The 26,485-nt window shown below is 46.0% G+C and overlaps 1 non-coding gene across 1 annotated transcript; it reads left to right on the top strand.

The window, feature by feature from the left end:
* The first annotated feature begins 17,779 nt into the window (after positions 1-17,779).
* On the top strand, positions 17,780-17,904 carry LOC121169594. Its single transcript, XR_005885890.1, has one exon. It is a non-coding gene; the product is annotated as a small nucleolar RNA ACA64 (small nucleolar RNA).
* Positions 17,905-26,485: the final 8,581 nt, after the last annotated feature.

The raw sequence follows: 26,485 nt of genomic DNA, 5'->3' as shown, positions 1-26,485 counted from the left end.
GAGCATAAAATGTCATTTACCCCCCCAAAAAAGTCATTTACCCCCCCAAAAAAGTCATTTACCAAGAAGTGAAAATTAGCTCAAAGGAATGAACAGGATGATAGTCTAATAACTTTAGTTCAGTGAGCCAAAGTTCTCTCTATAAACCCTTCTTTTGATGCTTGCTTACGAAATGAGTCTGGTCTTGTTAGATTTGGCCTGATTTATTTAGTTAAATACAGCAAGATTTGTAACTCACCACACTGACCTTTTGTTCATTTTCCTGGAATTAAAAAAATTTTTTTAAAGGATTTGTATATTGGAAAGGCAGAATGACAAAGAGAGTGAGATACAGAGAGATGGAGTGAGACAGAGAGAGGGAGAGAGAGATTGTTCACTGGTTGACTCCCAGCTATTCAGTTGCCTACATATCCAGGTCTCAGCCAAGATGAAGCCAGGAGCCAGGACCTTCATCCTGGGTTTCCATATGCGTAGCAGGGGCCAATGCGTCAGCAGGGAGCTGGATCAGAATGAGAGCAGTGGCAGCGCGCATGTTCTTGAATTTTTTAAAAAGGTATATATATATATTGCAAAGTTAGATATACAGAGAGGAGGAGAGACAGAGAGGAAGAGCCTCTGTCTGATGATTCACTCCCCAAGTGACCTCAATGGCCGGTGCTGTGCCAATCTGAAGCCAGGATCCAGGAACCTCCTCCAGGTCTCCCACATGGCTGCAGGGTCCCAATGCCCTGGGCCGTCCTTGACTGCTTTCCCAGGCCACAAGCAGGGAGCTGGATGGGAAGTGGAACGGCTGGGATCAGTACTGGTGCCCATATGGGATCCTGGCGCGTTCAAGGAGAGGAATTCAGCTGCTAGGCCACGGCACCGGGTTCCTGAAATTTTTTTTTTTTTTTTTTTAAGTTTGAAACAGAAAGAGAGAGAGAGAGAGAGAGACTGAGAGGAGAGAGTTATTCCCATCTGTTTGTGCACACTGAAAATGCCTGCCCTGATCAGGACGGAGTCCATGATCAGGACTGGGTCAGGCTGAAGCTGAGCAATGGGCGCCAGGAGCTCAGATCAGCTCTCCCATGTGAGTGCCAGGAACCTAACTGCTGAAACCCTTACCATTGCCTCCCACAGTCTTGAACTAGAACCAGCGTAATGTAAAGGCAGGGTCCAGCTGCTTGCCTGTCTTCCTAAGACATCCTTCACTGTCCTTCATCAAGTGAAATTCAGTGGCTTGAGAGAATGATCCAGCTGCATTGTTACAAGGTTCTAATAACTGTTCTCAAGGAGTCACTTGGTTTTCCAATAGATAAGAGCCTTGATGGCCAGTGCTGTCCTGGGGTTATTTGTGTAGGGAAATTTCAGGTCCCTACAGAACGAAACTGCTATCTTCAAGTAACCCCAGACCAAGTGGAGCCTACCTATCATAAAGTCCATAAAGAGCACAGCATCGTTGACCAATCAAGGGAAAAATCACAATTGCTATTGAATAACCAGGAACTTGAATACGAGCTAATCACATACCATTCATCCCCAATTTCAATCAATAAAAACCTTTACCCCTAATTCCTTAGTAGGGTGGTGTATGGGGAGGGGGGCGGTGTTAGTGGCTGGAAATGAAGCAATAGCTGCCAGGCTCTTCCTCCCCACTTTTTTTTTTTTTTAATTATTTTTTCATTGGAAAGGCGGATATACAGAGAGGAGAGACAGAGAGGAAGATCTTCCGTCCAATGATTCACTCCGCAAGTGAGCGCAACGGGCCGATACTATGCCTATCTGAAGCCAGGAGCCTCTTCCGGGTCTCCCACGCGGGTGCAGGGTCCCAAAGCTTTGGGCCGTCCTCGACTGCTTTCCCGGGCCACAGGCAGGGAGCTGGAAGGGAAGCGGAGCTGCCGGGATTAGAACCGGCGCCCATATGGGATCCTGGGCGTGCAAGGCGAGGACCTTTAACCACTTGCGCCACCGCGCCGGGCCTCTTCCTCCCCACTTTGCAATGAGCATCTCTTTCTTGTACTACTCCCAGTGTCTGTGATTGTTTTCTGGGCATCTGCCAAGTGGACCTGGATCAGGGATTCTACAGCAATGATTCCAGCTAGGTTTTCTTGTTGCTCTGCAACAGAGCCAGGCGCTGAAGCCAGGTACCTCTAGATGTTTCTCAACTAGTGTGTTAACTGCGGGGTCATGTGTCTATCCTCCCGGAAATTGTTTATGAATGAATGAATTCTATTTCAACAACTGAAAGATAGAGGGATGGAGAGCTATATCATCTGCTGTTTCAATGCCCCTAAATACTTGCCACGGCCAAGGAATTTGGGAGCTAGGAATATAATCCCATCAGCGAGGCAAGAATTCAACTACCTGAGTCATCATGTGTTGTCAAGATGCACATCAGCAGAACACAGGAATGGGAGTCCAGTCAGGATTCGAACCTGAGCACCCTGATCTGTGGTTTTTCAAGCAGTGCCTTCACCACTAGGCCAAATGCCGACCCCATCCTGCTGGAATTTTCAAAAAGAACCCGAAAGTATACTTTGAAAAGCCTCTGAAGGCTATTAAGCTTCGTCACACTCTTGTCATTAGATTTCATATGGTGTCTACAGATTCAGGAAATTCTTCTCTTCTTGACATTGCCCAAAGACCCTGAAGTTCCTGGGATCTGACCCTCCTTTCTTAGCTGTAAGGATGATAAATCTGTAAGTCAGGTGCCACACTGGTTCCTCTGAGGAACTTTATTGATATTGCCTTTTATAAATTTCATTTCCTCGAAAGTGTCTGGTTGAATTTGATAGACCCATCCTTCTCACATAAGACTTTGCAGCCTAAGTTTTTATAATATGACCCATGCTTCCAGTTGCTTACTCTGACAAGCCGAAAAGACCCTTCTTGAATTTTTGCAAATAATTCTATTGCTTGGGTTGACCTTGTACCCCAGCATGTTAAGCTATTCTCTATTGGCTAGTGTCCCCGCTGTTCCCTTTCTGATCCAGCTCCTCACTAATGTCCAGAGAAGGCAGTCTAAGATGGTTTAAATGCTTGGGTTGTCCTGTTACCCACGTGGGAGATGCCGATAGAGTCGAAGGCTCCTGGCTTTGGCTTGGCCTAGCACCAGGTCTGCGGCCATTTGGGGGGTGAACACGTGGATGGAAGGTTCTCTCTGCATGCTTCTCTCTGTTGGTCTGCCTTTCAAACAGGTAAGAAAACAAATACATGTTTAAAATGTTAAAGGATCCGCCTTTCCAATAAAAAAGTAAAAAAAAAAAAAAAGTTAAAGGACAAATTAGAGTACTGTGAAAATAGAAATATTCAGTAAGAGTTGCTGAATGTTTGAACAATCAGCTAGGTAGAAAAAAGTAATCATTTTATCTGTTTGTACCGAAGATCACATTACCAAATCTTTGTACGTTACAGAGAACTTAGGAAAATAAGAAAATGTTTTACTTAAATCTGGAAAACAAAGAACCAGGATTGTTTCAAGCAAAAAGTCATTAAAATTATAAACATCCTTCTGTAGTTCAGGCCCATGTCATTAATTCTTGTTCTGTTTGATTTTGGGCTAGCAATCTTAGGGATCTATCAGCTACTTCATTAGCTCTGGATACTCTGACTTAGTTTGAGGCAGTTTTGCCTGAGCTGGACTGCTCAGGGGTTCCCTAGGCAAGAGAGAATTCGGATTTGAAACAGAGCCAGCAGTAAGCAGGCTAGTCGAGTGTAATGGAAAGAAGTAATGCAGAGTGTGCAGGTTGCAAGGAAAGAGGGAGGCAGAATGGAAAAAGAAACTATAAATCCACAGCTAAAACGAATTTATTCAGGGAAAATAAATTCACAGAGGTGGCTAACTGCCAGTGCGCACACAGCGCCAGCTTGTGGCAGAGAGCCAGAATGCAGTTATGGACTGAATTTACCCAGCCTAAGCCAACTGAGGGCCATAATGGGGAAGGGTATATGGCTGAGCTGGCTCGGGTGGGCTCTTTCCTTTTTCTGCCTTCTTTTCTTGGTGGTGGTGGTGGTGGTGGGCGGGGGGGGTTGGTCAACGGTGGAGGAGGAAGTTGATCTGGGTGGTGAGGCAAAAAGTTTGGGGTGAGATGAATTTCAGGTATTTGGAGAAGATAACAGAATACCTCGGAGTGTTGAGGTCTGCTCCTGAGGTCTGGCATTGGCTGCAGATATCAGGGGACAGAGGTCCCTGCAGTCACATGGACTGAGCGGGCTGGAGGAGATAACAAGGGAGGAGCCTCAGGAATGCAAGGGATGTAGCTGCTCTGATTGAGAAAGACGCTGGGGAGACTATCCCTACGGAGCACGGTCTCTGGGTTCAATCAGGGACCTGAAATAAGTCAAAAACTTTTTTCCCTGCTCCATCACACCTGAGAGGCCAGGTGGGCATGTCGCGAAAGAACTGAAAGTGCAGTCTGTTTTCAGACTGGAGCTTGGAAGGCAATGGGGTCCTCCTCCCTGCCCCCCCCCCCCCACTTCTTTGGGGCAAAGGATTTGCTGTGTGTGATGCAAGTAAAGTTCCTCCCAAGGTTTGATCATCCAGTATTATCAGCTTGGGCAGCCCAATTGGCGCCAGGCAGAGGAGATTCTGTTAGGGTACCTGCCTTGGGCGAAGACTTTGATGGTTTTGTGGCCTGAAGTTATCGGAGCAGCCCATCCAGCCTGGGCAGAGGGAGCATCCTTGTTGCAGAAAGGACTGGGTTCACCTGTAAAGTTATTGGGGCAGGGGCAGGACTCTGTAGCATAAAATACTGAGCTGCTTCCAAGGCTGCTGCAGATTGCTACATTCCTTTCCTTGGGAGCTTTGTCTCCTTTCTTTCTTTCTTTTTCTTTTTTTAAAGATTTATACATTTTTAGTTTTTCTTTTTTTTTTTTTTAAGATTTACTTATTTATTGCAAAGTCAGATATACAGAGAGAAGGAGAGACAGACAGGAAGATCTTCCGTCCGATGATTCACTCCCCAAGTGAGCGCCACGGCCGGTACTGCGCCCATCCGAAGCCAGGATCCAGGAACTTCTTCCAGGTCTCTCGCATGGGTGCAGGGTCCCAAAGCTTTGGGCCGTCCTCGACTGCTTTCCCAGGCCACAAGCAGGGAGCTGGAAGGGAAGTAGAGCAGCCTGGATGTGAACCAGGGCCCCCATGGGATAATGGCACATTCAAGGCAAAGATTTAGCCACTAAGCTATTGTGCCCAGAGCCCAGTACGTTGTTTCTTTCCCTCTCTCCCTCATTTCTCACTTCCTATCTAACAGCATGGTCTCAGTTGTAAGAGGCTCATATTTCAGAGTATATGATGTTCTTTTTCACCAATCTCTTGGAAGATGAAGTATTTGCCCTCTAATTGATAGTAAGAAAGTCTTTATTAGTCAAGCTTGGGTACAGCAGCTCCTTCTCCAGGAATCACTGCATCACATACCGAAGTCAGAGGTTTTTGAGCTCCCATTGGCAAGTGATATAAATCATCGGATCAATGTAGGTGGTACACATTACAAATCATCTAACCAGCTTAGGCGGTGAACATGACAAATCAGTTAACCATAACAAATCAGTTCAGGCCATACCTTAAACCGATCAGTTAGCAAGTGTGTTTTCAGAGGCACATGGCTGCGTTCAAAACTTAGTCAAGGAACCGAAATGGAGTCACATCTGCCCACTGGCTGACACTTGGCTGCACCCCGTCAAGAGATCTTTCCTTCACTGATTCACTCTCCAAAGGACCAAAGCTGTCAGGGTTGGGCCAGGCTGAAGTACGCAAGCTCATGCACATGATTAAACAGGGTAACAGCTGGAACTAGAATGCCCACATGAGGGCTAATGAAAGCAAGGGAGAAGTCATTACACTGTACTTCAGCTTCATAACAACAGGAAGCATCATTGGAGTAGGTGGAAGGAAGATGGCCAAGCAGGGTCAGCCCTCCTCCAAGCAGTGCAGGCCATTAGAAAGCCACCACTTAGTTTGGCGTCTACATGACGTCATAGGCCTGGGACCCCCAGTTTTGGGGTCCCCTCATGGTGAAACCCAGTGGGGCAGAACCCGTGGTCCCTGGCCAGCCAGATAGCCACAATGACAATAAAAAGGATTTATGTCTCGGCCTACACCACTGTTGGCTGCAGTGTGCTTCTGGGGCACACAGGTTTGAGGTTCTGCTCAGCCTGATAACTGAGGAACTGCCTCTGCCATCCCTTTTTTTTTTTTTTTAAAGATTTATTTGTTTTATTGCGAAGTCAGATATAAGGAGAGGAGGAGAGCCAGAGAGGAGGAGAGACAGAGAAGAAGATCTTCCGTCTGAAGATTCATTCCTCAAGTGACCCCAATGGCCAGAGCTGAGCTGATCCGAAGCCGGGAGCCAGGAACCCCTTTGGGATCTCCCAAAGCTTCGGGCCATCCTTGACTGCTTTCCCAGGTCATAGGCAGGGAGCTGGATGGGAAGCGGGGCTTCCAGGATTAGAACCGGTGCCCATATGGGATCCTGGTGCGTTCAAGGCGAGGACTTTAGCCTCTAGGACACGGCGCCAGGCCCCGCCATCCCTCTTTTTATCCTGCATTGCAATACATGGAGACAGATTCCCTCTGCTGGAGAGAAAAAAGGAGGAAGTACCAAGACTTGGGATTCAGTACCAGGCCTCCTGTGGTGAAACCCAAACTCCATGATACCTGATCTTAACTTGCAGATTGAGCCCCTGGTTCCATCTAGTGGAAGTAACTTGTGCTCCAGCTCACATCACCATCAGCTGAGTGGAACAGGCAGGCTGTTATTGGTGTGAGTCTTGGTCCTGCATATATACTCTACTGGTCTCAGTGACTGCAGGACCCATGCTACAGCACATACAGTTGCTGCGGGGCTGTCCTCTCCCAGCTCCAGGTAGTACAGCATGGGGAGAGTCATTGTTCACTTGGGGTAAGGAGAAGAAGTAAGTGTAAGATGTTATATTGGAGGGCCTGGCAGCGTGGCCTAGCGGCTAAAGTCCTGGCCTTGAACCCGCCGGGATCCCATATGGGCGCTGGTTCTGGTCCCGGCGCTCCAGTTCCCATCCAGCTCCCTGCTTGTGGTCCGGGAAAGCAGTCCAGGACGGCCTAAAGCCTTGGGACCCTGCACCCATGTGGGAGACCCGGAAGAGGTTCCTGGATTCTGGCTTTGAATCAGCACAGCATCGGCCGTTGCGCTCACTTGGGGAGTGAATCATCGGACGGAAGATCTTTCTCTCTGTCTCTCCTTTTCTCTGTATATCTGACTTTCCAATAAATAAGTAAATCTTAAAAAAAAAAAAAAAAATGTTATATCGGAGGTGAAGCCCCTCCCTCGCCAGAGGTCTGCAATGCTTGAGCAGAGGCTGGTCACTACAAACAAAGCCTCTGACCTGCCTCACTCAGCCACAGCCAGAAACTTGCAAATCCAGCAGGAAGGACTACATTCTTTAGCTGCCACCCTTATCTCACCAGCCGCCGCCCCCCCCCCCCCCCCCCGCAAGGCTGGGACTAGAACGCTACTGACTTGTGGCAAATTTAGGCTTAGAGCGCCATCTGCTGATTAAAGGTGACAGTGACCCAGCACTCAGAGGACACTATCTTCAATCCGCTGGCTTACAATTTTTGGAAAAGGACAGGCACAAAGGAGTTGTGAAATCTTGATTAAAATACTCTTACTCCTTAAATGCACAGACTTCATCGCATGTCCACAAACATTCACAATATTCAAGAAGTCATGACCTCGCTTCAGGGCCAAATGTCAGATGTTGCCTATAAGATGAGGGAGAAGTATAATCTCAGAAAATTCAAAATAGTTCCAGTTTCTTGGGCTCCAAGAAATCCCAAGAAAGCACAGAGAAGCAATTTAGTAATTCATTGAGGAGATATAACAGATAAAGTAAAAACAAACAAGCAAACAAGCAAACAAAAACAGAACTCCAGAAGATTAAAGATACAAAGAAATGACGCATGCCAGGCCCAGCGCAATAGCCTAGTAGCTAAAGTCCTTGCCATGCATGCACCCGGATACCATATGGGAACCGGTTCATGTCCAGGCTGTTCCACTTCCCATCTAGCTCCCTGCTTGTGGCCTGAGAAAGCGGTGGAGGACAGCCCGAAGCCTTGGGACCCTGTCTGTACCTGTGTGGGAGACCTGGGAGAGGCTCCTGGCTCCTGGCTTCAGCTGAGCTCAGCTATGGCTGTTGCACACACTTGGGAACCGAATCATCAGACAGAGGATCTTTCTTTCTGTATCTCCTCCTCTCTGTATATCTGCCTTTCCAATAAAAATAAATAAATAAATAAATGAAGAAATGAGAAATGCAATAGAGAACACCAACAGGAGAATCAAACAGAAACAAGAACTGGCACAAAAACCAGGCTGTTTGAAAACAGATAGTTTGGAAGAGAAAGAATGATGAAATTTTATCACAATTATTGAAGTTGAGCCCAAAACTCTAATGCTTATGAGGCAGACTATACCTGGTCCCAATATCTCCTTTAGCTTGCAGTTCCTTGGTCTTCTTATGAGGAATACAAATCAGCTCCTTATCAAAGAACAACTCCTTAAATGTACGGAGTGGCTCAAGGGTAGGGATGGGGCCAAGACCTTGAATCACAAAATCTCACCTCTGGGGTGACCATGTCCGTGCAAGCTGTTAGTCTGAGAGTTGCAGGAAATTACAGGCCTTAATTAAACAAAGTATTCCTCAACCTACCCACAGACCCCAGTCAAATCTGAGCCTGGCTTTTGCCAGCAAAATAGCAGCAGGCTGACTGCTATCATCACTGACTACTCAAAGGAAGGCCACTGTGGATCAAGGCCCACAAACGAGCTGAGCATGCGCTGCTGGCTGTCCACATCAATCTAGAAAATACATTGCCCTTAATTTGCTGTGGGAGTTTAGCGATTGACAGTTGCTTTACGCTCGGTGTATGCACTGCAATGAAACTACATTCTTTCCCTATTCCAGTGTCTGTAATTGGTTTCCAAACCGGTTGGAAGCATGGCTTTAAAATCCCCAAACTTGATTCACTTGGCTGACTCATAGAAAGTAAATCACTGACATCAGGGTGGTTGAATAAAGTACGTGTTTACTGCAAAGCATAGAGCAAGGAACCTGGCAGCTATTGCTTCACCTCCAGGCTCCCCGACCAGTGAAGGGTGAAGGTTCTCTCAGATTGCATTTGTTTTTTCTCAGCTGGTTCATTCTTTTGTTTTTAATTTTTTTATATTTTATGATTATTGCTATAGTTTTATGATACAGTTCCATATGCCCTTATCCCCTCCCCAATTCCCTCCCCCCCACCTAGTTCCTCTATATCATTACTAAGATACAGTTCTTCATACACAGTCATATGTCCATCATTGCTTGCATGGACAATGGCAGAGAGTCCAGAATCCTGTTGTCAAGATATAGTGAACAGTTTCGTTGTAAGTCCATCTTTGGAAGTAGAAATGTATACTACACTGCATCCTCACATCTGGATGTTAGTCTCCGTTTCACAGCTACTGTACATCCCCTTAAATGAAAAGTCATGATACAAAATCAACAATAGAAAGAAAAATAGAAATTTACAATGCCATGAAGTTAAATGACATGTTACTAGATATGACAGTCTCCATTACACAGCTACTATACATCCCCTTAAATGAAGAGCCACAAAACAAAATCAACATCAGGGAGAAAAAAGAAATTAACAACACCATGAAGTTAAATAACATGCTATTAAATGACTAACGTGTAGCTGAAGAAATGAAAATCAAGAACCTTCTTGAAGAAAATGATGTTACTGTATGATCTATGAGTCATTGAATGATTTAATCAGAAGAAAGTGTTTTGAAGAAATGAAACTAAGAGAAAACAACAAAACCCATGTGATATAGTTTCTGCTGATCTTTGTTGAAGTGTGTCTCTTCCAGACAATAAACAGATGGGTTTTGTTTTTTAATCCAGTCTACTAATCTATGACATTAGATTGAGCTTAAGCTATTTACATTCAGAGTTTAATATGTATGGGTGGTACTTTGGTCCTGTCATTTTAGGAATGGGTTGTTCATTGGTTTAGTCTTCTGTTGTCATTTTACTGGGATGTTCTTCCCATTTGCCTTTGGTTTTGGTAGGTGCTATTCCTCTTCTCTGTCAAGAGAACATCTTGAAGTATCATTTGTAGGGTAGGTTTGAAAGAGGCAAATTCTTTTAACTTTTCTTTACTGTGGAAGAATTTTATTTCATTTTCCAAAGACGAAAGAAAGCTTTGCTGGATATGGTATCCTAGGCCGACAATTTTTTTCTTTTAGAATCTGGAATATGTCACTCCATTCTCTTCTTGCCTGTAGAGTTTCCTGTGAGAGATCTCCCGTGAGTTTAATTGGCATTCCTTTATATGTCAATTGATGTTTTTCACGTGCACATTTAAGGATCTTTTCCTTATGTTCAATTGAAGAGAGCTCGATGATCATGTGTCTTGGTGAAGATCACTTTTGATCAAGAGTGTTGGGAGTTCTGTGTCCCTCCTGGATCTTGTTTCCCAATTCTTTCTCCAGATTAGGGAAATTTTCCTTTATTATTTCATTAAATACATTTGCAAACTCAGCTTTTCTTTCTGCATCTTCTGGGACTCCCATAACTCTTATATTTGACCTCTTAATAGTGTCTTTCAACTCTTGAATACTTGTTTTGGCCTGATCCAGCTCTGCTTCCAGCTTTTTGTTTGCTTCCCCCTGATGACAGGAAATATCTTCTAATTCTGATATTTTTTCTTCTGCTTGCATCACTCTATTTTGGAGACTCTCCACTGTACTTTTAATTTGCTCTACTGTGTTCTTAATTTCTGATATATCAGCCTTGATTTGATACATTGCTTCCTTAAATTCTTTGAACTCTTGCATGTGCTTCTCATTTTTGATCAGGATCTTCAAAATGAGTCTTATGGATTCTGTGTCCCCCATTTTCTCAATGTCTTCCTCAGTTAACTCTGAGGTTGGCATAGGGTTTTGCTCCTTTGCAGGGGAGTTTTCAGTAATATTCATTGTGCCTTTGTCTCTTATTTTGCTCTTGATCATTGCACTTCCGGTTAGCAGATTCTTCTCCTTGTGGCAGGTTTCTAAGCTGTGTCACCCATAGGTCTGTAATACGAGTTTACTTATTGTAGTTGGTACACAACTTTTTACTTGTAGTCTCTTGTGCCATTCCCTTCAGCAAGTTCCAGGTCTGGGTTATTATGTCAGATTTCCACCGTGGTCTCCACAGCCCCAGCTCCTGCCTCACCACTCTCCACCTCCTGTGATACCACGCTGAGGCTGCACCTTTGTCTCTGTAACCTTTCTCCCACTTCTGGTTTGTAGCAGGTCCCAGGGTTAGAGAGACACCAGGTGTCCTATATAATTAGGTTGTTGGTGGTGCTGATCTTGTTGGAACCTGTGGGACATTAGGTCTGGGTGCCACACGGACCTATTTTGACTGGTACGATGCCATGGTTGATATTATTTCCCTGGTTGCTGGTGGAGTTCCGGCTGCTGGTGGAGTTCAGATTGCAGCTCCCTGAATACTGCTGGAGTATCAGTCACTGCAACCCCACACCGCTGTGCCCGCTGCTTTCCTGTATCTGTCAGTCTCTAGGTACCCCTCTGCTGTTGTTCTGTCCTTTCCTATTTCCTGAAATATGTCTTCTCTGCTTCATCCTGATTAAATGTTTCTCCGTCCGTTTAAACGTGTCCTTACCCTATTCCGCCATTTGATTCCCCTTCAGATTGAATTTGGAGCTGAAAGGTGTGTGATGAACTCTTGTCCGAATTCCTGGTTGTTCAGTGGAACCCGTGATCTTTTTTTGATTGGTCAGTGATGCTGTGCTTTTGAGGGAATTCATGATGGTCAGGTGGGCTCCAGTTGGATGGGGGTTATGGTGCATGCGGCAAGTTACATTCTGCCCAGATCTGGAATTCACCTATCCAGATCAATACAGGACAAAACTGGCCATCAGGGTTCTTACCTATTGGAGAATCAAATGAGTGAGTCGAGTGATTAAACCTTGTAAGGGCAGCTGGAACACTCTCAAGCCAGTGAATTCCTTTAATAAAGGGCAGGCAAGGATACCTTGGGCTTGAGGAGACTGATGAGGCTGGATCCTATTTCTACATTATGAGAGCTCAGTTTCAGGCATGCTGCACATCACATGAATAGACTTGGTTTTGAGGATTCTACAAAATTCCTCAGACCAGTGGCGATGGAACTGTGCCCTAGTGAGTGTCAGGAGCATCCTGGAGGATCACAAGATCACAGAATTTTAAAAGAAAATCTATGCTTCCCTTCCAGCTCCCTGCTGTGGCCTGGGAAAGCAGTCGCGGACGGCCCAAAGCCTTGGGACCCTGCACCCGTGTGGGATACTTGGAAGAGCTCCTGGTTCCTGGCTTCGGATTGGCTCAGCTCTGGTCGTTGAGGTCACTTGGGGAGTGAATCATCGGACAGAAGATCTTCCTCTCTGTCTCTCCTCCTCTCTGTATATCTGCCTTTCCAATAAAAATAAAATAAATCTTTAAGAAAAAAATCTATTGGACAGTTAGCTAGAAGTAGAACTGCTGAGGAAAAAAAACCACTGTGGGGCAGTACCAAGGGAACAAATAATCAGATTGCTTGAGTTCAAGAAGGATGCAAGTATGCAAAAGGGATAGAAAGCTTATTTAAGGGGCTAGTCAGAGAAATCTTTTTTTTTTTAGATTTATTTATTTATTTTTATTACAAAGTCAGATATACAGAGAAGAGAAGAGACAGAGAGGAAGATCTTCCGTCCAATGATTCACTCCTCAAGTGAGCGCGACAGCCGGTGCTGTGCCAATCCGAAGCCAGGAACCTCTTCTGCGTCTCCCACGCAGGTGCAGGGTCCCAAAGCTTTGGGCCGTCCTCGACTGCTTTCCCAGGCCACAGGCAGGGAGCTGGATGGGAAGTGGAGTAGCCAGGGATAGAACTGGCGCCCATATGGGATCCCGGGCGTGTTCAGGGAGAGGACTTTAGCCACTAGGCCACACTGCCGGGCCCTAGTCAGAGAAATCTTACAAACCTATAGAAAAGATACAACTAGCCAGGTACAGGAGGCTGAAAGGTCACTGATCAGATTCAATCCAAGACATGATCAAGGTCTCCAAAATCAGAGACAAGGTTCTGAAAGCAGTTAGAGAAAAGAACACACACAACGGTAAATGTGTTTCAATTGACTTTACAGTATCCTTTTCAGAAGAAACATTTCAAGCTAGGAAGAAATGGGATATATCAAAGTGATGAAAGAAAAATACTGCCTAATAAGGACACTGTACCCATAAAGACAGTCCTCAGAAATGTATGGATTTGCTCTTTCTACCACCACCTGGGCAGATGGCTGGCCTTCTGGGGGCTGGGGAACTTGTGTCAGGGACCAGGGGCAGAGCAGGCCTGGGGACTAGACATGTGTGGGCCAATGAGCGGGGGGTATAAGGGTAGGGTCCCAGACTGGCACGCTGGCATGGTGTGCTGGTGGAGCAGGCTTGGGGATTTGCACATGTGCCTAGATCCCAAGTGGGATGATGGTGGGTAGTGCCTGAGGCCACCAGGCTAGCATGGGCCTGAAGACCCATGCATGTGCTTGGGTCTCAGACTGGCAGAGGTAGGGTAGGGTCCCAGACTGGCACAGATGCCAGAAGATTGGGTTTAGGGATCCATGCATATGCTTGGGTCCCAGGTGGGTTGGCAGGGCTCCAGGCCAATGAGCAGGCAGGGTGCCAGGCCAATATACCACCCCTTTGGAGGACTAGGCTGGGGAACCCATGCTCTCACGGGCATCATGGCTGTGGGGTGCTCAAGGAAGAAGATATGGGATGTGAGTGAAGGGGAGACCAATGAGGGAGTATGTTGCAGGTGAAGAATGGCTTCTGGGGGACACCTACCAGTAAGGCCACTGTACTTGTGGATAAGCAAGGGGGCTGAGATACACAGGTTTTGAGGAGGGAAACTGGAGGGCCTTTCTGGATCAGACCAATGCACCTGCCCATGCTAGGAGACCTGAGCTGGGCTAGTTAGTGTCAACCACCACCAACCACCACCCACCAAGCATAGCAAAAGGTAAGGTTTGGAGCGCCTCTGTCAGGATGCAGTCCTTCCTGGTGAGCACAAGAATAAAGTCTGAGAGCAACCCAGACCAGGCCAGGCTATAGTACCAACTGGGCAGTCGGGTCCGTGAGAAAACTGACTGGGGCCAGTTCATAGCATCCAGTGGAAGAAGTGAGACCTGGGATGGAGTGTGGAACAGGTTAGATTGGGCTGCAACACCAGCTAGTTCACATTAGGGCTAGGACTGAATGCTGGCTGGGCTGAGCCAGGCTGTAGCACTGGTTGGAGAATGCTGAGGTCAGGTGGGACATGCCAGGCTGGGCCACAGCACCCACCAGCACATGTACATGGTAGTAGGCAGGCCTAATAAAAGTGCTGTGGGGGTTCCCTGCTGGGCCACTGCTTCCACTGATGAGCGTGAGAGCTGGGCCTGGGATGTACCCGGCTGGGCAAGACTACAAGGCCTGCATGTGAGCTGGCTTAGGGGGACAGCCAGGCTCGGCTAAGTGACCATATCCACTGGTGCATGCATGAGCCAGAGTAAGTGCAGGCGGGCTGGTTGGGCTTTGCTGTAGTGCCAGGAAGGGGGACAAGTCCTGTCAGGCTGGAATGCAGAACCACCTGGAAAATGCAAGATCTGGGGCTGGAAATGGGCCTTGTAGGGAATCTGTGAGCACCCCTCTAATAGACTGCAATTCCCACTTGTGAGCATGAGAACCAGGGCTGGGGGCGAGCCTGGCTGGACAGGCAGTAGCAGCCACAGGCATATGTTTAGGCTGGATAGCAATGTCAGTTGGGCTGAGCTAGGTCACCACCCATTGATGTGTACAAAAGCCAAACGGAATGCGGGACAAACTAGACAAGTCTGTTGCACATACCAGTGTGCACAGGAAGCGGTGTGGGGGTGGCCTGGTGGGGTTATTGGGGGCTGCTCTGACTAGGCTGCAGTTGTAGTGTGGGGTTGGAATGCGGGCTGGGTGTCGGAGACTTATTTTTGGCAACAATCATGCTGAAAAGTTATCAAAGATAAACAGTAAAGTAGCATTTTGGGGCAAATAATAGTAGTAAGAATACATGAGTACTAAGTAGTGATAAGGGAACTTCTTAACTGTTAGCATAACCGCTATGTTTGGCTTCTGTAATCGTTGCTTGGCTTTGCTGAATAAAGAACAGGACCAACGCCATGATAGGCCTAAGGTTGGGAGTAGGCCTAAGTTTCACTTCTCCTCAAAGTTTCATTTTCCTCAGAGTGATGGAGTGGGCAGGGGGAACGACCTTGGAGATGGGCCAATCAGAGGCATCCGCACGTCTGCAAGTAGAATGTGGCCTCCGCCGGTACGAGCTGTACGTGACCAAGATAAGGACTGTATAGCATGCTGGAGACGTGTGGTATGTGAGTAACAGGGGATAAAAATGGTTCGGAAGAGATAAGCGGGGTCCTTGTCAAGACTCCACTGCGATGGATGAGACATGGACCTAAGCTCGAGCTAGCAATAAAGTTTCTTTGCTCTTGCATTGTTGTGTGTGGAACTTGCCTGTCCATGGTTTGGGGATCTTTTGAACCTAACACAGTTTCCACTGGTCATGCATGAGGACTGAGTGTGTGGTAGACAGGGTTGGGCTGGGCTGCAACATCCTTTGGTTTGTGTGTGTGATGTGGCATGATAGGGACAGAACTGACCAGGAGACTGCAGCCACCAGGGTGTGTACAGGCTCATGTGGGTGACAGACTGAGCCAGACCCCACACTGGCTGGCACCACAGGAGCCAGGTCTGGGGTTACCTCTGGCCAGGTTTCTTTGGTGACCCCTTCCTCTCCCCGGCTGGACCACTGCACTCAGAAGTCCAAAAATGGGGAAAATCACAGCAGGATCTGTGGTTTGACCTTGGAGTCCATGTGTCAGAATTGGGCCTCCTCAATTGCTGAGGTCTATGCAGTGGGCTGCATGTCTATGCTCATGGGGCATGACAGCTCGTTGAGGCCTGCAGAGGACATCTAGTACCATAGCAGAGCATGGAGAATGGAACAAATCAGACAGCTCTCCAGGTCAAGCTTTCACAGCAAGTATCTGGGAAAGTAGAGACACTAAGGTGGACTATGTCAGCCAACAGACCTTGGAAGGATTTCCTCAACCTTGGAGCAACAAAATCAACAGCATCTCAGAACTACCGAAACCACTTAAGCACTACCCTCAAAACAAACTGCACACTGGGGACCCTGAGATGACACTGAATGGCCATCCGCCATCCCCGGACACTGATGTGGTTGGGCTTCTGGGAGCAGCCCTCTCCTCTCACCTCCTTCCCCAGATACAGGAAAAAAAAAGGGGTGGGGGATTGGAAACAATTGTCTCATGCACTTTCCCACATGCCTCAGTCCTTCCCATACTAATCAGTGGTCCACATGAGCATACATCCTTTTCCTCTATGCCAGCATCATTGAAAATAAAATAAATATATTAGTAAAAAAAGATAAAAAGAGGGCCCGGCAGCGTGGCCTAGTGGCTAAAGTCCTCACCTTGAATGCACCGGGATCCCATATGGGCGCCAGTTCTAATACTGGCTACTCTACTTCCCATCCAGCTCCCTGCTTGTGGCCTGGGAAAGCAGTCCAGGACGGCCCAAAGCCTTGGGACCCTGCACCCGTGTGGGAGACCCGGAAGAGGTTCCTGGATTCTGGCTTCGAATCAGCACAGCATCGGCCGTTGCGCTCACTTGGGGAGTGAATCATTGGACGGAAGATCTTCCTGTCTGTCTCTCCTTTTCTCTGTGTATCTGACTCTCCAATAAATAAATAAATCTTAAAAAAAAAAAAAGCTAAAAAGAAATGAAATATAGTGTAAGGCTTTGCAAGACACATAAAAACTGGGAATTTATCATCTGTACACCTATTTTGTAGAAGTGCTAAAGGCAGTTGTTTTTTAAAGGCAGTCTTTACACTGAAAGAAAGAGATGATAGGTGTAATAAGAAAACATTGGAAGGTGTAAAACTTACTGGCACATATACAAATTCAAAATACTTTAAAACTATAAGCATGATACAAACAACTTACATGTTTAACATGAAGGCAAAGCTTTTCTTAAAAAAAAAAAAAACATTCAATTGTTGCAGAGATAAAAAACCTAAAAAGATGTAAAACAAGGATCAAAGATTCCAAATAGGAAGGGACAGTGTTAGCCGAGGGCCCGGGGTCAGGCAGAGAGCCCCTAGGTGGCGCCAAACTTTCGTGCTAAAAATAGCCATCCCGGGCTCATGTAAATGGAACTGACCAATCAGAAGACAGCACATTTACCTCCGGCTTCTCCATCACCCTGACATAAGCTAGGTGTGTCTCAGTCCTGTGTGAATTCAGCTGCCTGCTACCTTGTGGACTGGTGAACCTCGCCTGGGAGCAGATCTCAATAAACTTTTTTTTTTTTTTTTTTTTTTATACCATCATTCTGGTCTCGGCAGTCTAGTTTGATACGTTTTTTTTAATCTAACAGACGGAGTGAAAGTTGAGGTTTTTTGTTTGTTTTTGGTTTTGCCTCTTGTTATGATCAGAGTTATGTCGTTGTGAGTATAAAATAACTTGTTAAGACTACAATGTATTTTTCATTTCATGTTAACCAAGAAGCAAAAAATGTACTAAAAACACCAGAAATAAAAGTCAAGGAATCAAAACACATTACCATGGAAAATCGGTGAACTGCAAAGGACAGGTATAAGAGTGAGAAAGGAAGGAAGGGACTATAAGAAACTAGAGAACACTGGCGCTGGATGAAAATCGCCCTGGCTTTGGCCATAGCCATGGGTGAGATTCAGCGCCTAGAGCCATCAGGAGCCTCAGCTCATCTCCCACTGCCTGTGTGGAAAGGTGAGACCCAGGTCCCGACAGGCGCAAAACAGTAAACAGGAAATGACAAGAAGGTGCAAAAAGAAAACCACAGAGTCTTCCAGCCACTGCATGGGGGCTGGAAGGCCCCGGGACAAGTAGCATCTCATGCCTGGATTGTATGCAGACGCTACCATGCGTCCGGAGCTGGTATCGGGCTTGCCAGAGCGCTGTGGACCACCCACGGAGCTCTGTGTAGCGGGTCAGACTGCTTCACTGCTCGCCTGCAGGCTTGAGCTGGGGGCAGGACCGGGAGGGGGTGGAGCTTGAACTTGGGGAAGTAGCCTTCCAGCCTCCGCATGGGGGCTGGAAGGCGCCAGGACAAGTAGTATCCCATGCCTGGATTGCATGTGGCCACAACCACGCGCACGTCCGGAGCCGGTATCGGGTGGTCAGTGCACCATTTGGCGGTAGGCTCTGCCTGCTGGCCACCCGGCCAGGGAGCTCTGGGATTTGGTTTCTGTGATTGCTGCTTAGAAAGCTTCATGATGAGCCTTCAGGGCTTTGGGTACATGAATCAACCCTAAAGATTCCTAATGATGTAAATCTCTCCTATGGACCTCTACCTAATTTGGTCTCAACCCATGTGTTTTTAAAATTGTATAACCAAATATATTTTCAAAACCTTTTACTACTCAGAAATTGGGCGGGAGAGCAAAGAAACCTTCCATCTCCTGTGAACGTGTGAGGAAGCCGTGTAGTGTAACCGCTCAGACACATAACAGGTAACTTGTAGACAATAGATTCAAGACAACATTAGACAACAGTAAAACTACAAAGACATATAGGGGGAATCAAGAGCGACCCTGACAACCTTTTAACAGGAGGTCATGTGCACAGAGCAGTGGGGGACCACAGAGTGGAGCAAGTGGACAGGAGGAGGCTTGTATCCCAAACCTGGAGTCTCCCGGATCCCCACCAAGGGCTAACAGTATGGGTGCCAAGGACTACATCCCAACTGCCAAAGAAACCACGGGGACTGGATTGTCTTCGGAGGCCGAGAACTCAGAGGACATCCCCCACCCCCCGCCTTTGGACCTACCACACGGGATGGAAGAAGCTGAACCCTTCATCATAGGATCCAAGGCCATCGGAACAACAGCCAGGAAACCTGAGCAGTCTTCAGAAACAGAAGAACAGTAAACTCCCTTCAGGACTAGGGAGAGGAGCTACCTCTGGTTCTTACTTAGCTCCAACTTCAGGTCCTGACCCTCTCTGCAATGACCATGAGGCAAGCCCCCCCGCCCCCACACACATTCACAAATTGGAAAGGATAGGCAGAGAACAACAAGGAAGGCTTGGTCAGCATGGACTCACACACACCTTACTAGGTAGGACACGGAGATTAAGTACTCCTCACCAAGGTATGGAAGATTTCTCTGCACACCCTTCCTAACACTATTTTGCACCTCAATTGTTGAAATGTCATTGAAATAGTCACAGGAAGTTGTTAAGACCATGCATCCAATTTTGACAAACTGGTTGCTGAATACTTTGTCAATTTATCCCTTAACATTATATATTGTTGCTGATGTTATGTCGGGGCTTTTAATTGATCGGGAGTCTACTCTGTTGGCTCTGTCTTCGGACCGGGGAGGGTCTCCCCAAGAAGCCGCTGAACCTGACCGGACAATGAGATGCTGGACTCTATGCTTGGTGTATGCTTGCAATGAAGGAATCTCAACTGAACTTGAACTGTGGTTGTGCAACGGGGGAGAGGAACCAACCATGGGGGGAGGGTTGGGAGAGGGGTGGGGGGAATCCCAGTGCCTATAATACTGTGTCACATAATACAATAAAAAAAAACAAAACTAGAGAACAAGTGACAAAATGGCAGTAGTAAGATATTCTTTATTGATAATTACAGCTAATGTAAAAAGATTACAACTGGTAATTAAAAAACCTCCAGCTGGGTGGGTGCAGCGGTGCAGAGAATTAATCTGCTGCTTAGGATACCTGCTTCTGTTATTGAAATGCTGATTCAAGTTCCTGTTACTGTGCCTCCCTCCCTTTTTTTGGAAAGATTTATTTTATTTTATTGCAAAGTCAGATTTATAGAGAGCAGGAAAGACAGAGAGGAAGATTTTCTGTCCTATGATTCACTCTCCATGTGACCACAATGGCCAGAGTTGAGCTGATCCGAAGCCAGGAGCCAGGAACTTCTTTCGGGTCTCCCATGCAAGTGCAGGGTCCCAAGGTTTTGGACCATACTCCATTGCTTTCCCAGGCCACAAGCAGGGAGCTGGATGGGAAGTGGGGCTGTTGGGATTAGAACCGGTGTTCATATGGGATCCCAGTGCGTTCAAGGCGATGCCTTTAGTTACTATCCTACCACCCTGGCCCAAGATTTGTTTTATTTTTATTGGAAAGGCAGATATACAGAGAGGAGAAGAGACAGAGATGAAGATCTTCTGTCTGATGATTCACTCCCCAAGTGACCTCAACGGCTGGTGCTGTGCCGATTCGAAGTCAGGAGCCAGGAACTTCCTCTAGGTCTCCCATGCAGGTGCAGGGTCCCAAGGCATTGGGCTGTCCTTGACTGCTTTCCCAGGCCACAAGCAGGGAGCTGGATGGGAAGCAGGGCTGCCAGTATTAGCACTGGCACTCATATGGCATCCCGGGTGTGTTCAAGGTGAGGACTTTAGCTGCTAGGCCACCACGACAGGCCCTGTTACTGTGCACTTTTGACTCATCCTCTGGATGTAGTTGGGAAGCAGCAGTTAACTGCCTGAGTAACTTGGGTCTCTGCCATTTATGTAGGATGTCTGGAAGCCATTCTTGGCTTCCTTCTGGTCCAGCCCTGGCTACTGTGGGCATTCAAGGAGTGAACCAGTGAATGGAAGATATCTCTCTCCCCCTGTCTGTGCCACCTTGTGTTTCCAATAAATAAATACTGAATTTTATTTTATATTTTAAAATTTATTTTTATTGGAAACTCAAATATACAGAGGGGAGGAGAAACAGAGAGGACGATCTTCTGTCTGATGATTCACTTGCCAAGCGGCTGCAGTGGTTGGAGCTGAACCAATCTGAAGCCAGGAGTCTGGAGCTTCTTCCAGGTCTCCCACACGGGTGCAGGGTCCCAAAGCTTTGCGCCGCCCTGACTGCTTTCCCAGGCCACAAGCAGGGAGCTGGATGGGAAGCAGGGCCACTGGGATTAGAACCAATGCCCATATGGGATCCCAGCTGTGCAAGGAGAATAGTTTAATCATTAGGCTACCGTGCTGGGCCCCAGAAATATACTTTCAAAAAAGCCTCTGGAATTTTGAAAACTATAAAAATACATGGAAACTGGGACTGCCTATAATGCTGGTGTTCCTTATGGGCGCTGGTTCAAGTCTTGACTGCTGTACTTCCCATCTAGCTTCATTCTAATGCACCTGAGAAAGCAGCAAAGAATGGTTGAAGTCCTTGGGTCCCTGCACTCATGTAGGACACCTGGAAGAAGTTCTTGGCTCCTGGCTTAGGCCTGATCCAGACATGGCTGCTGTAGCCACTCGGTAAGTGAACTAGCAGATGGAAAGTATCTCTCTGTAGTTCCCTCTCTCTCCCTGTAACTCTGCCTTTCAAATAAATCAAAGAAGTATATTTTAAAAAATGATTATAAAACATGGAAATTAAAACATTAAAAAATTTCTCAAGAAAAATGAGAAATGAAAACACAATATGTCGAAGTTTAAAAACAATCATTCTAAAAGTTCAGTTTGTGGCAATTAATGCCTACATTAAAAATGTAGAAGGGATAGTAAGGCATTTGGCCTTATCAGAGCGCTGACTTTGGTGTCCTTTTCCCAGTTCCCAATTCCAGCTTTCTGCTGGTAATAAGCCCTGGGACACAGACTGTGATAGCTCAAGTAGTTGGGTTCCCATCTCCTAAACCTGAGACCTGAATTAAGCTCCCAGCTTTGGTCTGACCCAACTCTGTTCATTGTGGGCATTTGGAGAATGGGCTACTGGATGGGAACTCTGTCTCTTTGGCTCTGAAATAATTACCTTTTAAATGTACACAGATCAAAAGAAATAATTTAATGTTACATCTCAAGAAACTAGGAAAATAATTTACAAACTCTGAGTTAGTGAAGGAAATATAAAGATCAGACGAAATAAACGTAATTGACACAAATAGAAAAGACGAATGAAATGCAGAGGTAGCTTTTTGAAAGTGTAAACTAACTTATTGTCTAAAAAGAAAGAATACAAAAATAAAATCAGACTAAAAAGGAGAATTCCTAATGGATAGCACGGAAAGATGATTAAGGATTATAAACACAACTAACAATGGGCATTTAACTTAGCACTCTAGATGTTGGTTCAGGGCTTCACATTCCTCATTAGGGTGCCTGAGTTTGATACCTTGCTTGAATCCCGACTCCTGCTTCCTGTTAATTCAGACCTTATTAAGCAATGGCAATGACTCAAGTGATCTGTTTCTTGCCACTCATGAGGGATGTCTGAATTGTTTTCTCGGCTTCCAACCTCAGCTCTAGCTGGGAGCTCTTGTCCACTGCTCTGGCCAGCAGAGCCAGTATGGTGGACAGGGAGAGGGTCTGGGGATGAAGCACCGACAGGAGAGCAGTGATTGTGGAAGTCTCTGCAAAGTTTCTCTTTATTGCTCCTTCACCTCTCCTTATATATTCTTCCCCCACATCCTCATTTAGCAGGATATTGGATGCAGATAAGTCCAATTAGTCTAGGTGTTTTTAGCCACAAGCCTAGTTCCTGTTCCTGCCCAGTTCCTGTTCCTGCCCAGTTCCTGTTCCTGCTCAGCCTAAGGAGCACTAATCAACTCTTCAGCCCACAATAGCCCACATCTGGAGTGTGAACAATCAGATGTTAGCTAGCTCTCTCTGTTTCTCCTCCTTTCAAATAGCAATCAATCAAACAACTCTGTGCAACAATTTGGGAAACCTGGACGAAATGGATACAGTCCAGTAAACATATAAACAAACCATAAAGAGAAAACACAAACAGACTTATAATGAGCAATGAAATGAATGAATGAATAAAAAAGTCTCTCAACAAAGAAAAGCCCAGGATCAAATAATATCACTGGTAAATTTTACTGAAATTTTGAAGACTAACACGAATTCTTCTCAAAATGTTTTTTTTTTCCTCAAAATGTTCTTAAAAAAACTAAAAGAGAGGAAATTCTCCTAAACTTACTCTATAAGAGTAGCATTGCCTTGATACCAAAACTAGGCAAAGACTCAATAGTAACAAAAAAGCACAGAAGAATATCCCTACTGAACATAATGCAAAAATTCTCAACAAAATACTAATAAGATGCATATAGCAATATATATTATAAAGATCATGCACCATGATCAACTGGAATTTATCCCAGGGATACAAAACTGGTGCAAAATATGGAAATCAATAAACATGAGACATCACATTAGCAAAATGAAGACCGTAAATCATATGATTATCTCAAGAGAGAGGAAAAACATCTGATGAAATTTGATACCTCTTTATGATTAAAAAAACTGTGAACACATTAAGTACAGAAGGAACATTCATTTAGTACAATCAAGGTCATATATGACAAGACTACAGTTATCACTGTACTGAATGAGCAATTGTTGAAACTTTCTCTATAAAATATAAGACAAGGATGCCTACTGTTAGCAATCTAATTTTATATAGCACTGGAAATCCCGGAGCAGTAGGCAAGAGACATAAAGGTCATCAAAATTAGAAAGGAGGGGGTGCAGGAGGTCTAAACACAGAAAAATGAAGCTTCTTCATCACATGCAGAAAGCAACTCAGGAGCAGGCACTTGACCTAGCAGTTAAGATGCCAATTAAGATGCCAAAGTGCCACACTGGAGTACCTGCCTCTGGCTTCTTGCTAGTGCAGTCTCTGGGAGGCAGTGGTGATGTCTGAAGCAGTTGGCAGTTCCTGCCATCCATGTAAGAAGCCTGGGTTGTGGGCCCAGTGGCGTGGCCTAGTGGCTAAAGTCCTAGCCTTGAATGCCCCGGGATCCCATGTGGGCGCCGGTTCTAATCCCGGCAGCCCTGCTTCCCATCCAGCTCCCTGCCTGTGGCCCGGGAAAGCAGTCAAGGATGGTCCAAAGCCTTGGGACCCTGCACCCGTGTGGGAGACCTGGAGAAAGTTCCTGGCTCCTGGCTCCGGATTGGCATAGCACCAGCCGTTGAGGTCACTTGGGGAATGAATCATCAGACGGAAGATCTTCCTCTCTGTCTCTCCTCCTCTCTGTATATCTGACTTTGTAGTAAAAATAAATAAATCTTAAAAAAAAAAAAAAGCCTGCGTTGTGTTCTCAGTTCCTGACTTGGGTGAAGCCTAGGACTGGCCATTGTAGGTATTTCGGGGAGTTAATCAAAGGCGAGGAGACCTGTCTGTCACTGTCTCTTTGTCAAATAAAAAAAAAAAAAAGAAAAAATAAAATAAAATTTAGTTGAGTGAATGAGGAGACATTTAACAGTTATGAGAATATAACAAAAACCCATCAGAATGAATAAAATATCCAGTTTATTTTTAGTTAGGCTCTTTATTTATTTTACTTTATTTTTTAAACACTACTCCTTTTTAAAATTTATTTTATTGGAAACACAGATGTACAGAGAGGAAGAGAGATAGAGAGGAAGATCTTCCGTCCGATGATTCACTCCCCAAGTGGCCGCAACGGCCGGTGCTGCGCCGATCCGAAGGCAGGAGCCAAGAACTTCTTCCGGGTCTCCCACACAGGTGCAGGGTCCCAAAGCTTTGGGCCGTCCTCGACTGCTTTCCCAGGCCACAAGCAGGGAGCTGGAAGGGAAGCAGGACTGCTGGGATCAGAACCAGCGCCCATATGGGATCTTGGGGCATTCAAGGCGAGGACCTGAAGCATTACGCTATCATGCCAGACCCCTTTATTTATTTTAAAAGTCTGTTTTATTTATTTGAAAAGCTGTGTTAGAGAGAGAGGGCTTTCACCCACTGGTTTGCTCTCTACATGACTTCAACAGCCAGGGCTGGGCTAGGTCAAAGCTGAGAACCAGGAGCTTCAACCAGGTCTCCCACATAGGTGCAAGGACCCAAGGACTTGGGCTATCTTCTGCTGCTTTCCCAGGGATGTTAGCAGGGAGTTGGACCAGAAGTGGAGTAGTCAGGACTTGTACAGGCACCCATATGGGATGCTGGCACCACAGGTGATAGCTTTACCCACTACACCACAGCTGGTCTCAGGCTTTTATTTATTTTTTTAATTTATTCTTAATTTTTTAAAAGGTTTATTTGTTTTTATTGGAAAGGGAGAATTACATACACAGAGAGAAGGACAAACAGAGCTTCCACCTGCTGGTTCACTCCCCAAGTGGCTGCAATGGCCAGAGGTCAACTGATCCGAAGCCAGGAGCCAGGAGCCTTCTCTGGGTTTCCTTCGTGGTGGGTGTAGGAGCCCAAATAACTGGGCCATCCTCTGTTGCTTTCCCAGGTCATAAAAGGAAGCTAGATTGGAAGTAGAGCAGCTGGGACTTGAACCAGTGCTTGAATGGAGTGCCGATGCTACAGGCAGAGGCTTAGCATGCATATCATTTAAGTAGTTGTTTTGGGAGGACTCTGTTTCTATTGTGTGTAAGAGGTTGTAGAGTAAGTGATCAAGAGATTGTGGTAGTAAATGTTCTAGCGAGAGAAGGAGAAAGTTAGAGATACAGAAGGATTAAGTAAGCCCTTAAAGGAGGGCCGTATCAAAGAATCCAGGAAAACTTGGAGTTTAAAGAGCAGAATGAAGGAGCACAAGCAGTAAGTCTTGAGCCAGTGGGTAGAGCTTAAGTTTCTCAAAGAGGCCAATGAAGTTTCAAATTATTTTTAGAAAGTTTGTGCCAATAGAAATTTAAGCAGAGAGAAGTGGTGAAACTTACAGTCAGCAGGATTTGAAGAAGGGGATTCAGCCAATGATATGATCAGTTAGAATACAGAGGGCTCAGGGCCCTCCGTGGTAGCTAAGTGGCGAAAGTCCTTGCTGGGATCCCATATGGGTGCTGGTTCTAATGTCAGCAGCCCTGGCTGCTCCCTGCTTGCAGCCTGGGAAAGCAATGGAGGACAGCCCAAAGCCTTGGGATCCTGCACCTGCGTGGGAGACTCAGAAGAAGCTCAGGGCTCCTGGCCTCAGACTGGTTCAGCTCCAGTCGTTGCGGTCACCTGGGGAGTGAATCAGTGGACAGAAGATCTTCTCTGTCCCTTTTCTCTCTCTGACTTTCCAATAAAAATAAATCAATCTTTGGAAAAAAAAAAAAGAATACAGAGGGCTTTAAATTAGTCCCTTTTGGACTCTGCAGATCAGATTCCAATTAGACAGACTCCTGACTGTATAATTAAAAAAAAAAAAAAGGATGCTTTTGGCAAGTGGGCATTGTGGTACCAGCATCCTCTATCAGATTGCTTGGGTCTGAGCCCCATCTCCAATTCTGCTACCAATCCAGTTTCCTATTAATGTGCCTGAGAAGAAGCAGGTTTTGGCTCAGCTGCTGGTTAGGATGCTTACTTCCTCTGTATGTAAAGAAGGGGCCTCGCCCATGTGAGTCTTAGGCGTCAGGGAAGGGTCAAAAAGTCTTTCGGATTCGTGTTTCTCAAAATTTTTAG

Source organism: Ochotona curzoniae, unplaced genomic scaffold (assembly GCF_017591425.1).
Source record: "Ochotona curzoniae isolate NIBS_2020 unplaced genomic scaffold, NIBS_Ocur_1.0 scaffold_1852, whole genome shotgun sequence".
Lineage (NCBI taxonomy): Eukaryota > Metazoa > Chordata > Mammalia > Lagomorpha > Ochotonidae > Ochotona > Ochotona curzoniae.
The sequence above is the reverse complement of the archived record's forward strand: the minus strand, read 5'-3'. Positions and strand labels throughout refer to the sequence as shown.